We start from the raw sequence: 14,413 nt of genomic DNA, 5'->3' as shown, positions 1-14,413 counted from the left end.
TTGCAGTTATTCGGATTCAGATCCACTTTGCTTGGAGTTCCGCAAACCGTGCCGACACAGTGCAAATTCGAAGAGCAAGTTCAAATGTAGTGACATTTCAATGGCATTGGTTATAAAGAATCGGGAATTGCTATACAAGCATACTTCAAAGACGAATCAAGACAGATATTTGAGTAGATTCATGGCACCTTTTGAATCACAACGGAAAAATAAAATTCCAAGTCAGGGTATTGCCAAAAAACGCAAGTTGAGTTGCAGCTATTTCAAAAAAAAGAAGAAGAACAAGTTAGTATGCAAAAAATTATTTATGGCTGTATTTGGGGTAAAGGATAAAAGATTAACTTCAATTAACAACACCTGCTTCGAAGGAGGAATCCCGAAGGAAAGTAGGGGTGATCACAGATCTCATAAAACTGCTGCTAAGAAGGAAGCATTGAGACAATTTCTAAATAAATTACCAGCACGTGAGAGCCATTATAATCGTGAAAAGTCCAAACGAATATATTTAAATTCTGAATGGTGTCATCGTGTCAGCGGAATTCGTATGTCGCAACTTACAAGAGTTACACGAGCCTCACGTTGCATGGTGTCAGCAATTGTTACCTCTTGGAGCCTTATTGTTTCTATATTTAATGTGCATTCAATTTCCTTAAGTCGGGTTGTTTAGCCGTAATTTAAATTGTAATTTTATTTTTAAATAAATTAGTTTAAAACATTTGTTTTTTTTTTAAACCTTCGGCTGTCGTCTTCGTAATTGGCGCAGTCGGTAGGGTTTGTTCGTAAAGTCAGTGAATCGATCATAGACCGGGCAAAAATTTTTTTGATTGGACTATTCACACCAATTGACCCAGTCCCATGCTATGCTGGTGAAGCTTGTGTTATGGGTACTAGGCAACGGATATACATACATATTATAGATAGATAGACATATAAATACGTATTGAAACACCCAAGACCTAAGCACAACACCAAATGCTCATCACATGGATTCGCAGTCAGGGGTACTAACCACTAGACCAATGAGCAGTCAAATTCAGAAACCTACAAGAGCCTGCAGCCAGAGGGAAATCACGACATCGATTTATCAAATAGACCAGATGTGGTGAGTACCTAGTTTTTATCTAGACTTGCCAAATCAACCTTAAAGTTTTTTTTATAATCCCATACCAAGTTTTTTCACCCTAGAGAATCACGGAACCCTAGGTTAAGTATTATACGTAGGAATTTAGAATTTGACTTAGGTAGAGATTTAACAGGAAATATGTCACCCGTTACCTCTACAAGAGACTGTATGGAGTGTATCCTTTGTATCCGCTTATGTATCCGACCATGTTTGTTCTCGGTATGGTGGGCAGCCACCACCAGCTACGCTTCAGAAGAGAGCTAAGTCAGTATATTTATTTAAGATACTTACGGGTCGGGTGCATAATCTGGATATATTGGAGAGAAAGAGTCTACGCAAAAAACCTCCAAATTTTCAGTTTTTCTTATTTTAAAAATAGTGTTTGTTAGTGAAATGTTTAAAGTAGTGCTGTTCTGCAGTAGAGGTGTCCTGATTTTATAGTGAGCAGAAACCGGGGTTCCGTCCCCCAACCAGCAGCCCCTTAATTTAGACGTATATTTATTTAAGATACTTACGGGTCGGATTCATAATCTGGATATAATGGAAAGACTGAGTCTACGGGTACCAAGTAGAAACCTGAGGCGGAAGTCTCAACTTTTGGATGTACCGCGCGCACATTCCAACTTGGTTAGCGAAGCACCACTCACGCGAGCAATACATATAATAAATAAGATTTCTGTTAAGGTAGACCTATTTCTTTGTACACTGGCTGAGTTCACAAGAGTTGCTTCCTATATTATTAGTTATGAGATTTAGGTATATAAATATATTTTTTAAATGTTTTTTATCTAGGTTAATTGGTGTGGGTATAAATATTGTGTCGTTCTATCGAATTAGTCATTACTGTAAAGATAGAATAATGATATTATGGAATAAAATAAATAAATGTCGGAGCTTTTAGTTGACAACATATTTAAAGCCTTACGTTTTGTTCCGGAGTTTGATGGTAAACCCTTACTAGGTTCATAAATTTATGTGATCAATTGGTGGCAAAATTTATAACAGCGGAACCGGGTTATGAGTTAATCAATCTAGCACTTATTAATCGCATTCTTAATAAGGTTACTAGGCCCTTCGCGCGGACTCTTACCTCAAATGGAATTTCCGAGAATTGGATCAGTATACGTAGTTCTTTAATAAATAATTTTGCAGACCACTGTGATGAGACCTCTCTGTATAATAATTTATCTCTCATAAGTCAGGATTCAGTTAAGTAATAAAACCTACACAGACACACACCCACACATAATTTACGCATAAACACATACCCCGTGTGGTTTCCTTATATGTGTATTCCTATAAGTATTGCAATAATGATTGTTTATTAATTTCGTTGATTCGGAGGTGAAAGGTGTTGTAGCTTTACATAGAGTCAATGCCAACAAAATTGCGCTAGTTTTTAAACAATACAACACTGCAAATAATTTCATCACAAATACAGACTTTTTAACAAAGCACAACTTAAAGGCGGTAGGAAGGAAAAAACTGGAATTATTCGATTTGTACCTACCAACATTTCGAACAAAGATTTATATACGAAACCGTCTTCGATCTATGAAATTATTTCAGTGACAAAATTCACGAAAAAAATCGGTCAAAGTACTGTAGGTCTCGAGACTGTCAGTATAACTTTCTTGTCAAATGTTCTGCCCGACAACATCCAATATGACCTATTTCCGTTTAGGGTGTTTGAATATGTCCCGCCGTTGCAGCAATGCTTCCGGTGCTTTAAGTTCAATCATCCTGCGAAATTTTTTATTTGTAACAACGTTGCTCGATATGTGCTGGGGAGCATAATTTCAGAGACTGCGATAAAAAAGAGAGCCTGTGTTGTGTCAATTGCAATGGCCTTCGGCCCTCACCTGGCCATTTCCAAATCGTGCCCAATAAAAATGAAAAAAAAAAAATACTTGAAAAAACTTTAACTGTATGTATATACTGGCATACGAGTGCCCAAGTGCCTATAAACAGTGCCTAAACCCAACTTGAACCAAACTCATAATAATCTGTGGTGTTTTTATTCTGTGTGTGTTGCTTAGCTCATAGCTGCCCGAAAACTTCAAAATTTCCAAACTCCAGAAGTGCGTACATTTTAGGTTTTTATTCATTTTATTTTCAATTTTAGATATTTTTGCTTAAAATTTAGTGTAACTAGCAGAATTGAGAAGTAGTGACCTTTAGAAATGGAGGGTAACGAGGGGGGGGGGATAACCCACCCACCTCCAATAAACGTCCTCGCGTCCTTTTTCCAAACCAAATTATAAAAGACTATCCAGAGAACTCTGTTAATACCGAGTATTTGTTGAAGCTACTAATAAGGACAGAGTGGGCAACAAGAGCCCCATTTACTTAAACCACATTTTTGCAACTGAAGTTAAAGGTGTGACGGCAATTCAACGAGTGAATGCCAGTAAAATTGCAGTTATTTTTAAACAAATAACTTTATCAACAATGCATCATTCTTAAAAAAATACGACATGAAAGCTTCCATTCCTGCTGCGCAGATTGAAAAGACAGGAATCATAAGATTTGTTCCGACTAACACAGAGTTGTACAGTAGGCTATCATCATCAACATATGAAATTATTGCAATCAGAAGATTCACAAAAAAAGTAGGCCATGAATATGTTCCTTTACAAACTGTAAGCATAACTTTTCTATCTAATATTCTACCAGATAATATACAATACGACTTATTCTCTTATAGAGTTTTTGAATATATACCACCATTACAACAATGTTTTAAAGAGTTTTAACTTGTATAATAAGGTCAACACTTCCATTTCCATATATCCTCTAATAAAACATGAGTGCAAGAATCTCAGAAGAGTGCAAGAAGAGCAAGGTTGCACTGTGGCTACTGGACCTCAACTATGAGGAAACAGAAAAAATGCTCGATTAAACAACTAGCTGACAACTTTGCCCTATATTTCAGCACTGCTGTTGAACGTGTCGTTGACTGTGATTAGCAAACACGGACATCATGTGTGACCAAACGAACCAAAGCCTACGATTTAAATACGCGACCGAAGAACAAATTAAAAAAAATATACAAACTCTAAATGCTCGTAAAACTCCGGGCCTTGATGGCATTAAAGTATACGACCGACGTTAATAAAAAACGAAGTTTCTCCTGCAGTGAAAAATCTAATTAACCAAAGTATTAAATACGGGCTTTATCCAAACAATTTAAAACAAGGATGTGTATGACCTTTTTTTTTTCATAGAACGGGGGACAAACGGACAGGAGGCTCACCTGATGTTAAGGGATACCGCCGCCCATGGACACTCTCAATGCCAAAGGTCTCGCGAGTGCGTTGCCGGCCTTTTAAGAATTGGTACGCTCTTTTTTTGAAGGACCCTAAGTGGAATTGGTTCGGAAATACTTCAGTGGGCAGCTGGTTCCACATAGTGGTGGTACGCGGCAAAAACTGCCTTGAAAAACGCTCAGACGACGAGGTGATACGGGTAAGACCTGTCTTTAAAAAAGGAAAGAAAGGTGATTATGCCAAATACCGTCCTATAACGATACTAATCTTCAATAAACAAGATAGTAGAGACATATATCGGGTAACAAATTAAAATCTTTTTTTAAGCGACAATTTAATATACAAGAACCAATTTGGGTTTCCAGCAGGCAGACCTCGGGGCTGCTATCGCGTTTCACGGACGAAGTAAATAATAACCCAGATCTTAAAAAATATACTCTTGCTTTGATCATCAATTATTCCCGCGCTTTTGACACTTTGGATCATAAACAACTTGAGGATAGATTTAATCATATAGGAATTCAGCATTCAACACATGCAAAAAGGCTTTCAGAAACTTGGGGTTCATATTACGAATAGCTTGTGGCTTCACGAATATCAGTGCAATTAAAATTTTATACAAAGCGTTAGAAGTCAGTTGGAGTGCAACGCAATGGTGTGGGTCCCATATGAGGCTAAATACAGTCTCATGTTAGAGCAAGTACAAAATAAATTCACCCGTTACGAGACAAGAGACTGTATGGAGTGTATCCCTTGTATCCGCTTATGTACCCGATCATGTTTGTTCTCGGTATGGTGGGTTATGAGGGTTGTGGCTTCACGAATATCAGTGCAATTAAAATTTTATACAAAGCGTTAGAAGTCAGTTGGAGTGACTGAGTTTGAGTCCCATATGAGGCTAAATACAGTCTCATGTTAGAGCGAATACAAAATAAATGCACCCGTCACCTCTACAAGAGACTGTATGGAGTGTATCCCTTGTATCCGCTTAAGTACCCGACCGTGTTTTTTCTCGGTTTGGTGGGTTATGACCAGCTACGCCTCAGAAGAGAGCTAGCTTTAGCTCAGTATATTTATTTAAGATACTTACGGGTCGGGTGTATAATCTGAATATAATGGAGACAGAGTCTACGCATTTTAGTTTAAAAATAGTGTTTATTAGTGAAAAATTTTAAAAGTAGTTCTGTTCTGTAGAGGCAGTAGAGGTGACCTGATTTTATAGTGAGCATAAACCGGGGTTCCGCCCCCCAACCAGCAGCCCCTTAATTTAGATAAAAGTTTTAACCCTCAAAAAATCCGATCTACCTACCTAGACATATCGGACATTAAAATCGGATGAGAAATATCCCATCAAACCACGAGGAAACTGATTATTGGGTGTGAACCTAGTTATGCTGCAGCCTAGGGCGCGACGATCTAGGGGGGCGCGGGGGCCCTGAGATCATGTCTTCGCTAGTATCATCTATATTCCACTGATTTAGGAGAAACCTTTGCAGAATTCCCTAAAGAACTTTCTCCCAAACCGAGTAGTGGCCGACTGGAACAGGCTTCCGGAAAGTGTAATCAGTGCACCATCTTTGAACTCCTTTAGAAGTGCCTTCTAGTTTCGAGAATTCACCATTAATTCAGCTTGAAGAGTTGTTAGAAGTTCCTCACCACAGATCTACCCCAATTTGGAACTGTCACTGCCAACTCCTATGCCATCTCCTACTAATATCCATTCGATCTGCGATAGCTCATTCTGCCCTAATCATGCAGACTTATTATCTGTGATTTCTTCGTCGTCATTTAGCACCACAAATTCACCTTCCTTTTCGCACGTAAGCGATCCCACCGTGACTCCTAAAACGACAGAGGCGCCCAAAAGAATGGACAGACCTTAAACGCAAATGCCTTAATAACTAAGGTAAGAAATATGTCACGAAAAAAGGAAAAGCCGTATACGAAACAACGATGGGGCCATCGTGCAAATGCCGTTACAAATGTCCTGATAAAATATCTCACCAACAGCGGTTGGAATGCTTCACAAAATGTCACGCAACTGTCAACAACAAAATGTCGATCGCAAGAATAGATCCTCTACCTAACAAAAGAAAACTATGATACATGGGTAATACAAGCTGAAGCAGTCCTAGTAAGAAACAAATTATGGAAATACATTGAAAGTCCTCTTTATAGGACGGCCCATACAAAGTGGCCATTATATTGGCCATTTAAACCAGAACAATGCAAATAATTCGCAAATATATATGAATCTGCCAAACCAGAATAATGACAATTCTGGTTTTGTGAATAATTCAGTAAATGAGCCTGCATCTTCACAACAGCACCGTAATGTATTGTATGAAGCATTTTTTACCGCTATAGGCGACACAGATTCAGACAACACTAAATAATTACTTTTAAATATGTTACTTTTACTCTAAAAAATAATTGTAATATTCGATAATAAAAATACTAAATACACATTGTATTATTTACTTACCTTCATATAACTCTTCAAAACCGTTATGATTTGCCTTGCAAGTTTTTGGAATAATGGTTCCCAGGCACTGCGCAGAAATTGCAGTTTCAAATTTCAGATTTTCATATGTCGTTTCTGAGGCTAAAAAACGAAGTGTAGCTAGATTTGAGGATAGATTTATTCATATAGGAATTTAGGGGCCACTAGGTATCTTGGGTTTGCGCAACACGCAGATAAGACATGCAAAAAGGCTTACAGAAACTTGGGGTTCATATTACGAATAGCTTGTGGCTTCACGAATATCAGTGCAATTAAAATTTTATACAAAGCGTTAGAAGTCCGTTGGAGTGCAACGCAATGGTGTGGGTCCCATATGAGGCTAAATACAGTCTCATGTTAGAGCAAGTACAAAATAAATTCACCCGTTACGAGACAAGAGACTGTATGGAGTGTATCCCTTGTATCCGCTTATGTACCCGACCATGTTTGTTCTCGGTATGGTAGGTTATGACCAGCTACGCCTCAGAAAAGAGCTAGCTTTGTCAGTATATTTATTTCAGATACTTACGGGTCGGGTGTATAATCTGGATATAATGGAGAGACAGAGTCTACGCATTTTAGCAAAAACCTCGGAAATTTTCAGTTTTTCTTATTTTAAAAATAGTGTTTATTAGTGAAAATTTTTAAAAGTAGTGCTGTTCTGTAGAGACAGTAGAGGTGACCTGATTTTATAGTGAGCAGAAACCGGGGTTCCGCCCCCCAACCAGCAGCCCCTTAATTTAGATAAAAAAACCCTCAAAAAATCCGCCAGACGGCTACCTACCTCTAGACATATCGGACATTAAAATCGGATGAGAAATATCCCATCAAACCACGAGGAAACTGATTATTGGGTGTGAACCTAGTTAAGCTGCAGCCTAGGGCGCGACGATCTAGGGGGGCGCGGGCGCCCTGAAATCATGTCTTCGCTTGTATAATTCCCTGCATATTTCAACTAGACCGACACAAAACACTAAATGAACTGTGAACTGGGTCTACAAGCTGATGGCAAATTTTAGTATCCAAATTAGATGAAGAATCGATGGTACTTAAAAATCTGTCAAAAACTCGAAAAAAACCAAAATATGTTGTGCCTTTGGATGGTGCTCGTAAAGTTTCTAATCGTTAGTACACAGCTACAAGCAAGTACTGTTGTTTTATCTGACTTTGTCACTCTTTATGAGACATTGCTTATCTTAATACGTTGCGTGACGGAAAAGAGTTTAAAAATTTGGAATCAGAGACAATCAAGAGATGCGAAGTGACCACATACAAAAAATATGTAAGAAGAAAGGAACCAAAATTTCATTTTGATAAAGTTAAAACGGGGCACATTGAGCTATAAGGGAGGCGATCTTTTATCGTTTAAAAATATTATGCAGCTATTGATTGCCTTACACATAACGTTTGGTTTCTTATGGTAACTAGACGATAGTGATTTATTAGAAGCAAAGCAAAGGAGTAAAAACAACTATAACCATGGTACGACATGGTACGAACCTCCACCTAGGCAGACTGAAAATTCTACTGCTTCGCTTCCCGTCCAGCCATCAACAACGTGCTCACCAAAGGAGTCAAATGCTACTATAAAACCTTCATCCTGCGAATCTCCTTCTAGGCAGACTGAAGATTCTTCTGCTGTGCTTTCCGTCATGCCACCATTACCATGCCCTCTAGTGGAATCAAATACAACAGTACAATCTTCATTGTGCGAATCTCCTCCTAGGCAGACTGAAAATTCTACTGCTTCGCTTCCTGTCAAGCCACCAGCACCGTGCCCTCCAAAGGAGTCAAGACCTACAGTACAACCTTCATCGTATGAACCTCCACCTAGGCAGACTGAAAATTCTACTGCTTCGCTTCCCGTCCAGCCATCAACAACGTGCTCACCAAAGGAGTCAAATGCTACTATAAAACCTTCATCCTGCGAATCTCCTTCTAGGCAGACTGAAGATTCTTCTGCTGTGCTTTCCGTCATGCCACCATTACCATGCCCTCCAGTGGAATCAAATACAACAGTACAATCTTCATTGTGCGAATCTCCTCCTAGGCAGACTGAAAATTCTACTGCTTCGCTTCCTGTCAAGCCACCAGCACCGTGCCCTCTAAAGGAGTCAAGACCTACAGTACAAGCTTCATCGTACGAATCTCCTTCTAGGCAGACTGAAGATTCTACTGCTTTGCTTCCCATCATGCCACCATTAACGTGCTCTCCAAAGGAGTCGAACGCTACAGGACAACTTTCATCGTGTGAATCTTCGATTTCCGCCATGACACCATTACCAGTTGCTTCTGTCGATTTGCCTTCGACATCATTTGGATGTTTCGCACCCCGTGACCACTACCGTTTCCAAAGATCGAAGGAAAAAGGAGTAAAATTATTAGAAAAAAAGTTGACACGTCGATACTTACTAGTACACCCTACAAAACCTATTTAGAAGAGGAAATGGAAAAAAAAAGAGTAATGGAAGAAAAACAAAAAGCCCGTAAGGAAAAAAAAGCCAATAAAGCCAATAAAGCGAAGAAATCCAAAGAAAAAACAAGTAAAAAGGGAAAAAATGCAGGACAGACAAGAAAAAATAAAAAACAAGTTACTGATAATGGAAAGAAAAAAAAAACAAAAAGTTGTAAGGAAAAAAAAAGAAAAAAGGCATGAGTCAGAATCTTCCGGAGATGAAGATGATACAGAGTGTATGTTCTGTACACAGCCGTATTCGAATGATGTCATGGGAGAAGGATGGGTACGTTGCGTCAGCTGTTTGAACTGGGGACATGAAGAATGTGCAGGAATAGACAGTGACGATTTTGACGACTTTACATGTGATATTTGCGTAACCGTTAAGTATGATATGGCAAAAAAGCAATTAGAGTTTTGAACTAACACTTTTCATAATTTTATTAAAAATTTCAGCTACGAGAAGTACCAAATATGATGTGATTACTAGATGTGATTCATAAAGCATTTATATTTAATAAGAATAACTTAAGAAGATGGTTAATTTGTTATAATTAATACTTAAGACTGTAACATTAGAACATACTTGTAACATTTTGATCTCAAGCTTAAAATTGAAGACTTAGGCTCCTAATCATTATAAGCAGATGTCTTTTTTTAATATATAATTACAATAAAATTACGGAAATCTTTTAATTGGTGCCTAAATTCCCGGGGGATCATTTTGTCCTTACCCCTGGGATCATTTTAGACACCCATGTGTTCAAAATGATCCTTTAGTAAGCTTTCAAGAAATATGTAATAATTCCAAAAATACATATATTTCTACAAAAACAAGTAAGCCAATATTACCGCACTTATGTAAACAATCCAAATTTAATTTAACAATTTCGATGACTATAATATTTTCGCTTTTATTTGCATTTTCCCTTAGAGGGATAATTTTGTACATGTTTCCCCTAAGAAGAAAGAAACCAAAATTTCATTTTGATGAAGTGAAAACGGGGCACATTGCCCGAATTGGAGAGACACCGTCGGAAGGTCAGAAAACTGTTCAATAGAGCGGGCAACACAATGATGCCCAGTGATTGAGACAAGTATACAGTCGCAAGAAGGCAGTTTAAAAAACTTCTCGTACTAGAAAGCAAGAGTGCTGGAGACACTTCTGCACTAGTATTGAAAACAATAACCAGGCAAACAGAGTGAAATCATGCCTTAGTTATGGATAGTTTTGGATTACGTTGATACACAAACTCTCCTCTATTGGAATTGATGGCATATGCAGATCATACTTGTCAAATAGGCAGTCAGTAGTTGTAGTTGGTGGGTACCAATCCAAAGAATTCACTGCCATATCTGGAGTGCCTCAAGGGTCACACTTAGGTCCATTATTCTTTAATATTTTCATCAACGACATCGGAAACTGCGTTCAAGAGTCTAAATTCTTGATTTTCGCTGATGATTTAAATTTATATAGAACTGTGAACTCACCGGAGGAAGCAATGTCACTGCAAAATGATCTGGACAATTTGATAATGTGGTGTAGTTTAAATGGAATGAACTTCAATCCTGAAAAATGTCATATTGTTCGATTAATCATGCATTACGATCTTTGTGTACGTTCAGCTAAAAATGGTTACATGTCGGCTGCAAATTAAAGGACAGCATTCGTTTCGCTTGCAGATCGATTTGTAAACTTTCATAGATAGTATGAAGCATGTTAAAATTTTCACACTAGTAAACAAAGTCAAAACTAATATACTACTTTTTAGACCGTTTGTAACACACCTGTCACCTGGCGGGGGCGCATCATAAATAGCCTAGAGCGGTCAGAACTCTTGATCAGTCTCTGGGTGGATATGCCCCACTCAAGATCACTCTACTATCGAAAAACAAGATTATGGTCGTTTTCGAAAAAGACGAACACAGATGCTTGGTATTTTCAGGCCTGAGAATAATGGATGGAAGTTAGAAGACAACCAGTATCAATTCGATTGGTTCGATGGAGACCAATTACCAGCTTTCGTCAGTGAATCGCTTGACAAAAACTCAGGTATTTTTCTAAAATTTCTTTTATACATTTAAAGCTATTCGATTCTTAATTATGTTATTTGTTTTTACAGAGGCAGAAACGAATAATGCTGATATTGATGACGATGATGATGACATACACACTCAATACAAAGATATTGATGTAAAACCTTGATATTTAGAATTTGAATTGTATTCCATTAACCTATTGTCAACTGTCACTCTCTGAATTCTGTCAATCAATTTTTGTCAATAAAAGTTGTATTCGAACGTTGGCTAATTAAAGCATAATATTTGTGTACAAAACTATAATATGGTAGCAGAGCGTGGTTCGATTTGATTGGACCAACGTTTTCAACGAAGATTGAACGAAACAAATAGTGTTTTCGGGGACATTTTCAAATCATAACCTGGTGGTGATAGTTGCTGGAATTTTGGTGACTGACAACCATGGAATTTCAAAGTATTGAGAAGTTGAAGGGTTCGGAAAACTGGAATATTTGGAAATTTATGGTGCGTAATTTATTGCGTACAACTGATGGAGCCTATGAAGTCAGTATTGGAGAGTTGACTAAACCGGTGCTGGTTGGTAATGCGACGGCGGATCAACGTGCGGCTCACGCAGCAGTAATGAAAGGTTGGAACAAAGCAGATCGGGCAACTTGTCAAATCATCGTCAAGACAATTGATTCGAACGTTGGCTAATTAAAGCATATTATTTGTGTACAAAACTATAATAAAAGATTGGCTAGATGACGAGTTATCAAATATCAACGATGACGACGACGAAAATTAAAATCTACAATATACTTATTATTGGAGAATAACTAATCTTGAATACATTTTTTTATAATACTTTCTCTACATATCTTTTTACATTTTGTAGAAAAATGCGAATAAATATTTTTTTTATAGAATTAAATGGTAGTAACAAAATTAATTTTCTAATTACTTTTAGTATGAACCTTTCGCCCATAAGTTAACAATTTCTATCATACTGAAATTTATAATTTGTAATTGAGCACTAAAATATGGTTTAATCATTACTCAAAAATCTTACAAGACTGAGAGTAAACATAAATTTAATGGGCCTGTGATATAAAACCGTCAAACCATTATGTGCGCGCTCATACTCACGGCGAGATTTTAAATATATCTGGGGGATATTTGGCCCCTACAATTTGTCTGGCTGTTTGGAAATAGTGTTGAAATAGTTTTCAAAATATCATGTATCAAAATCAAGACTCAGACTAAGTAAACTTGCGTTATTTTTTCGCAAACTTTAAAGCGTCTGGCGGAAATAACCGCCGACGAAAACTGTCTGGCAGTGTTAACTTTAAATTTCTAATAAAATTGTATAAAATATATACAAAAATTATCACTCACACTTTAAGAAAAGTAAACGATATTTTTATGTGCCTTTAGCACCTGGTACCTGTAAATTGACCGCCGGTCCAAGCTAGCAGGTATGTTTACCTTCAGAGTATACACTACTCTGTACGATACATTTTGTTACTCAGAAAATAAGTAACGTCTGGCGGCCCCGGGCTCTTGGACTATAAGAACTAAGGTAAGAAATATGTCATGAAAAAAGGAAAAGCCGTAGACGAAAAAACGATGGGGCCATCATGTAAATGCCATTACAAATGTCCTGATAAAATATCTCACCAACAGCGGTTGGAATGCTTCACAAAATTTCACAAAATCGAGGTATGCAGTGGAATTTCATCATCAAATATTCCGATAAAATGAAGAAGAATAGATGCCTGACTCAAGACACTTCTAATAATAGAAAGCATACTTTTAAGTATTATCTGCGCTGATCACAGGTTCTAGCGAATCTCACTGCGAGAAAACCGAAGACTGCCAAACTATGTTTATTAATACTCTTGCCGTTTCAACTCGTATCTTAAAAACTGCATGGAAGAAGTACCATGGAAGTGCTATTTTGGAAGAGGACAGACGGTGTCGCCACGATAAAAATGCACAAACCTTTTTAACCTGAATGATAAAAGACTACTTCCAAGAAGACAATTTTGAAGAAAACCCCTTGATCGCTGGTCATGAACTGGTAAATTCTGGTCGCTGTAACTCACGCCGCTGTAGGTTTTGCAGCACAAAAATTTAAGTCAAAAGAAGCGTGTATGAATGTAAAACATGCAATGTCTTATGTGTAGAATGTTTTAGACCCTATCATTTACAAGGTGGAAAAAAAAAGTTTAAATATTATGTTTCGTTTCATTATCTGTTATTCTTTTCAATTTCTCAACAATAAATAATGTGTAAAATAAGATAAGATGCATAGAGGGGTACGCAATAGTCTGCAGTAACAGACGGTGGCTATTATAATGGATACCACATTTAGTAGTTTTTCTCAAACTGTGGATATTTCTACTATGTTTTATTAATAAAATAGGCTGGCATACTCTTTTTATCAATTTTTAAAATTTGCCTTCAACTATGGGGTAGTGCTTGTAACTCCTCCATCATGCGCATACAAAGAATACAGAACATTATTCTCCGGACTATCAGTAATGTCCCCTGGTATGTGACTAATGCTGAGATCCACGAACACCTGGGAATGCTCACAGTGAGAGAAGAAATAACTAATATCAAGACCAGATACAGGGAACGGCTAGCAGCCCACCCCAATGCCCTTGCACGACAACTCACGATGCAGAGCTATGTTAAACGCCTTAAGCGAAAAGACATTCTATAATGTGAAGAATTATGAGTAGATGTTCTCACTGGAGGACACACTCCGAACGAGATAAGCATCCAACATATTTGCTAAAAGTGAAAGCACTGATTGCAGATGGAAAATATACAAAAAAAAAATTAAATAAGCGAGGGTGTCCTATAAAGGGTTAAGTAAGGATCCAAGTGCAGCTGAAACAGAAGGTGACAGACAAGCCAGATCGGAACTAATTCTTATGATTTCTCCCTCTGAGCTTAACCAAATTAAAAAATGCCTATCTGCCAAAGCCGTTTGGAGTAAACTACAAGACATTTACGCTAGCAAAGGACCTGCC

The 14,413-nt window shown here is 37.6% G+C and overlaps 1 long non-coding RNA gene across 1 annotated transcript; it reads right to left on the bottom strand.

Annotated features, from left to right (window-relative positions):
• Positions 1-6,709: 6,709 nt before the first annotated feature.
• Positions 6,710-8,359, bottom strand: LOC125058421. The gene is made up of 2 exons (XR_007118398.1): positions 7,680-8,359; positions 6,710-6,997 (listed from the first exon to the last, which is right to left on the bottom strand). It is a non-coding gene; the product is annotated as an uncharacterized LOC125058421 (long non-coding RNA).
• Between the last annotated feature and the right edge of the window lie 6,054 nt (positions 8,360-14,413).

Source organism: Pieris napi, chromosome 18, assembly GCF_905475465.1.
Source record: "Pieris napi chromosome 18, ilPieNapi1.2, whole genome shotgun sequence".
NCBI classification, from domain to species: Eukaryota; Metazoa; Arthropoda; class Insecta; order Lepidoptera; family Pieridae; genus Pieris; species Pieris napi.
Note: the sequence above shows the minus strand (reverse complement) of the source record. Positions and strands in the feature narration are given on the sequence as shown.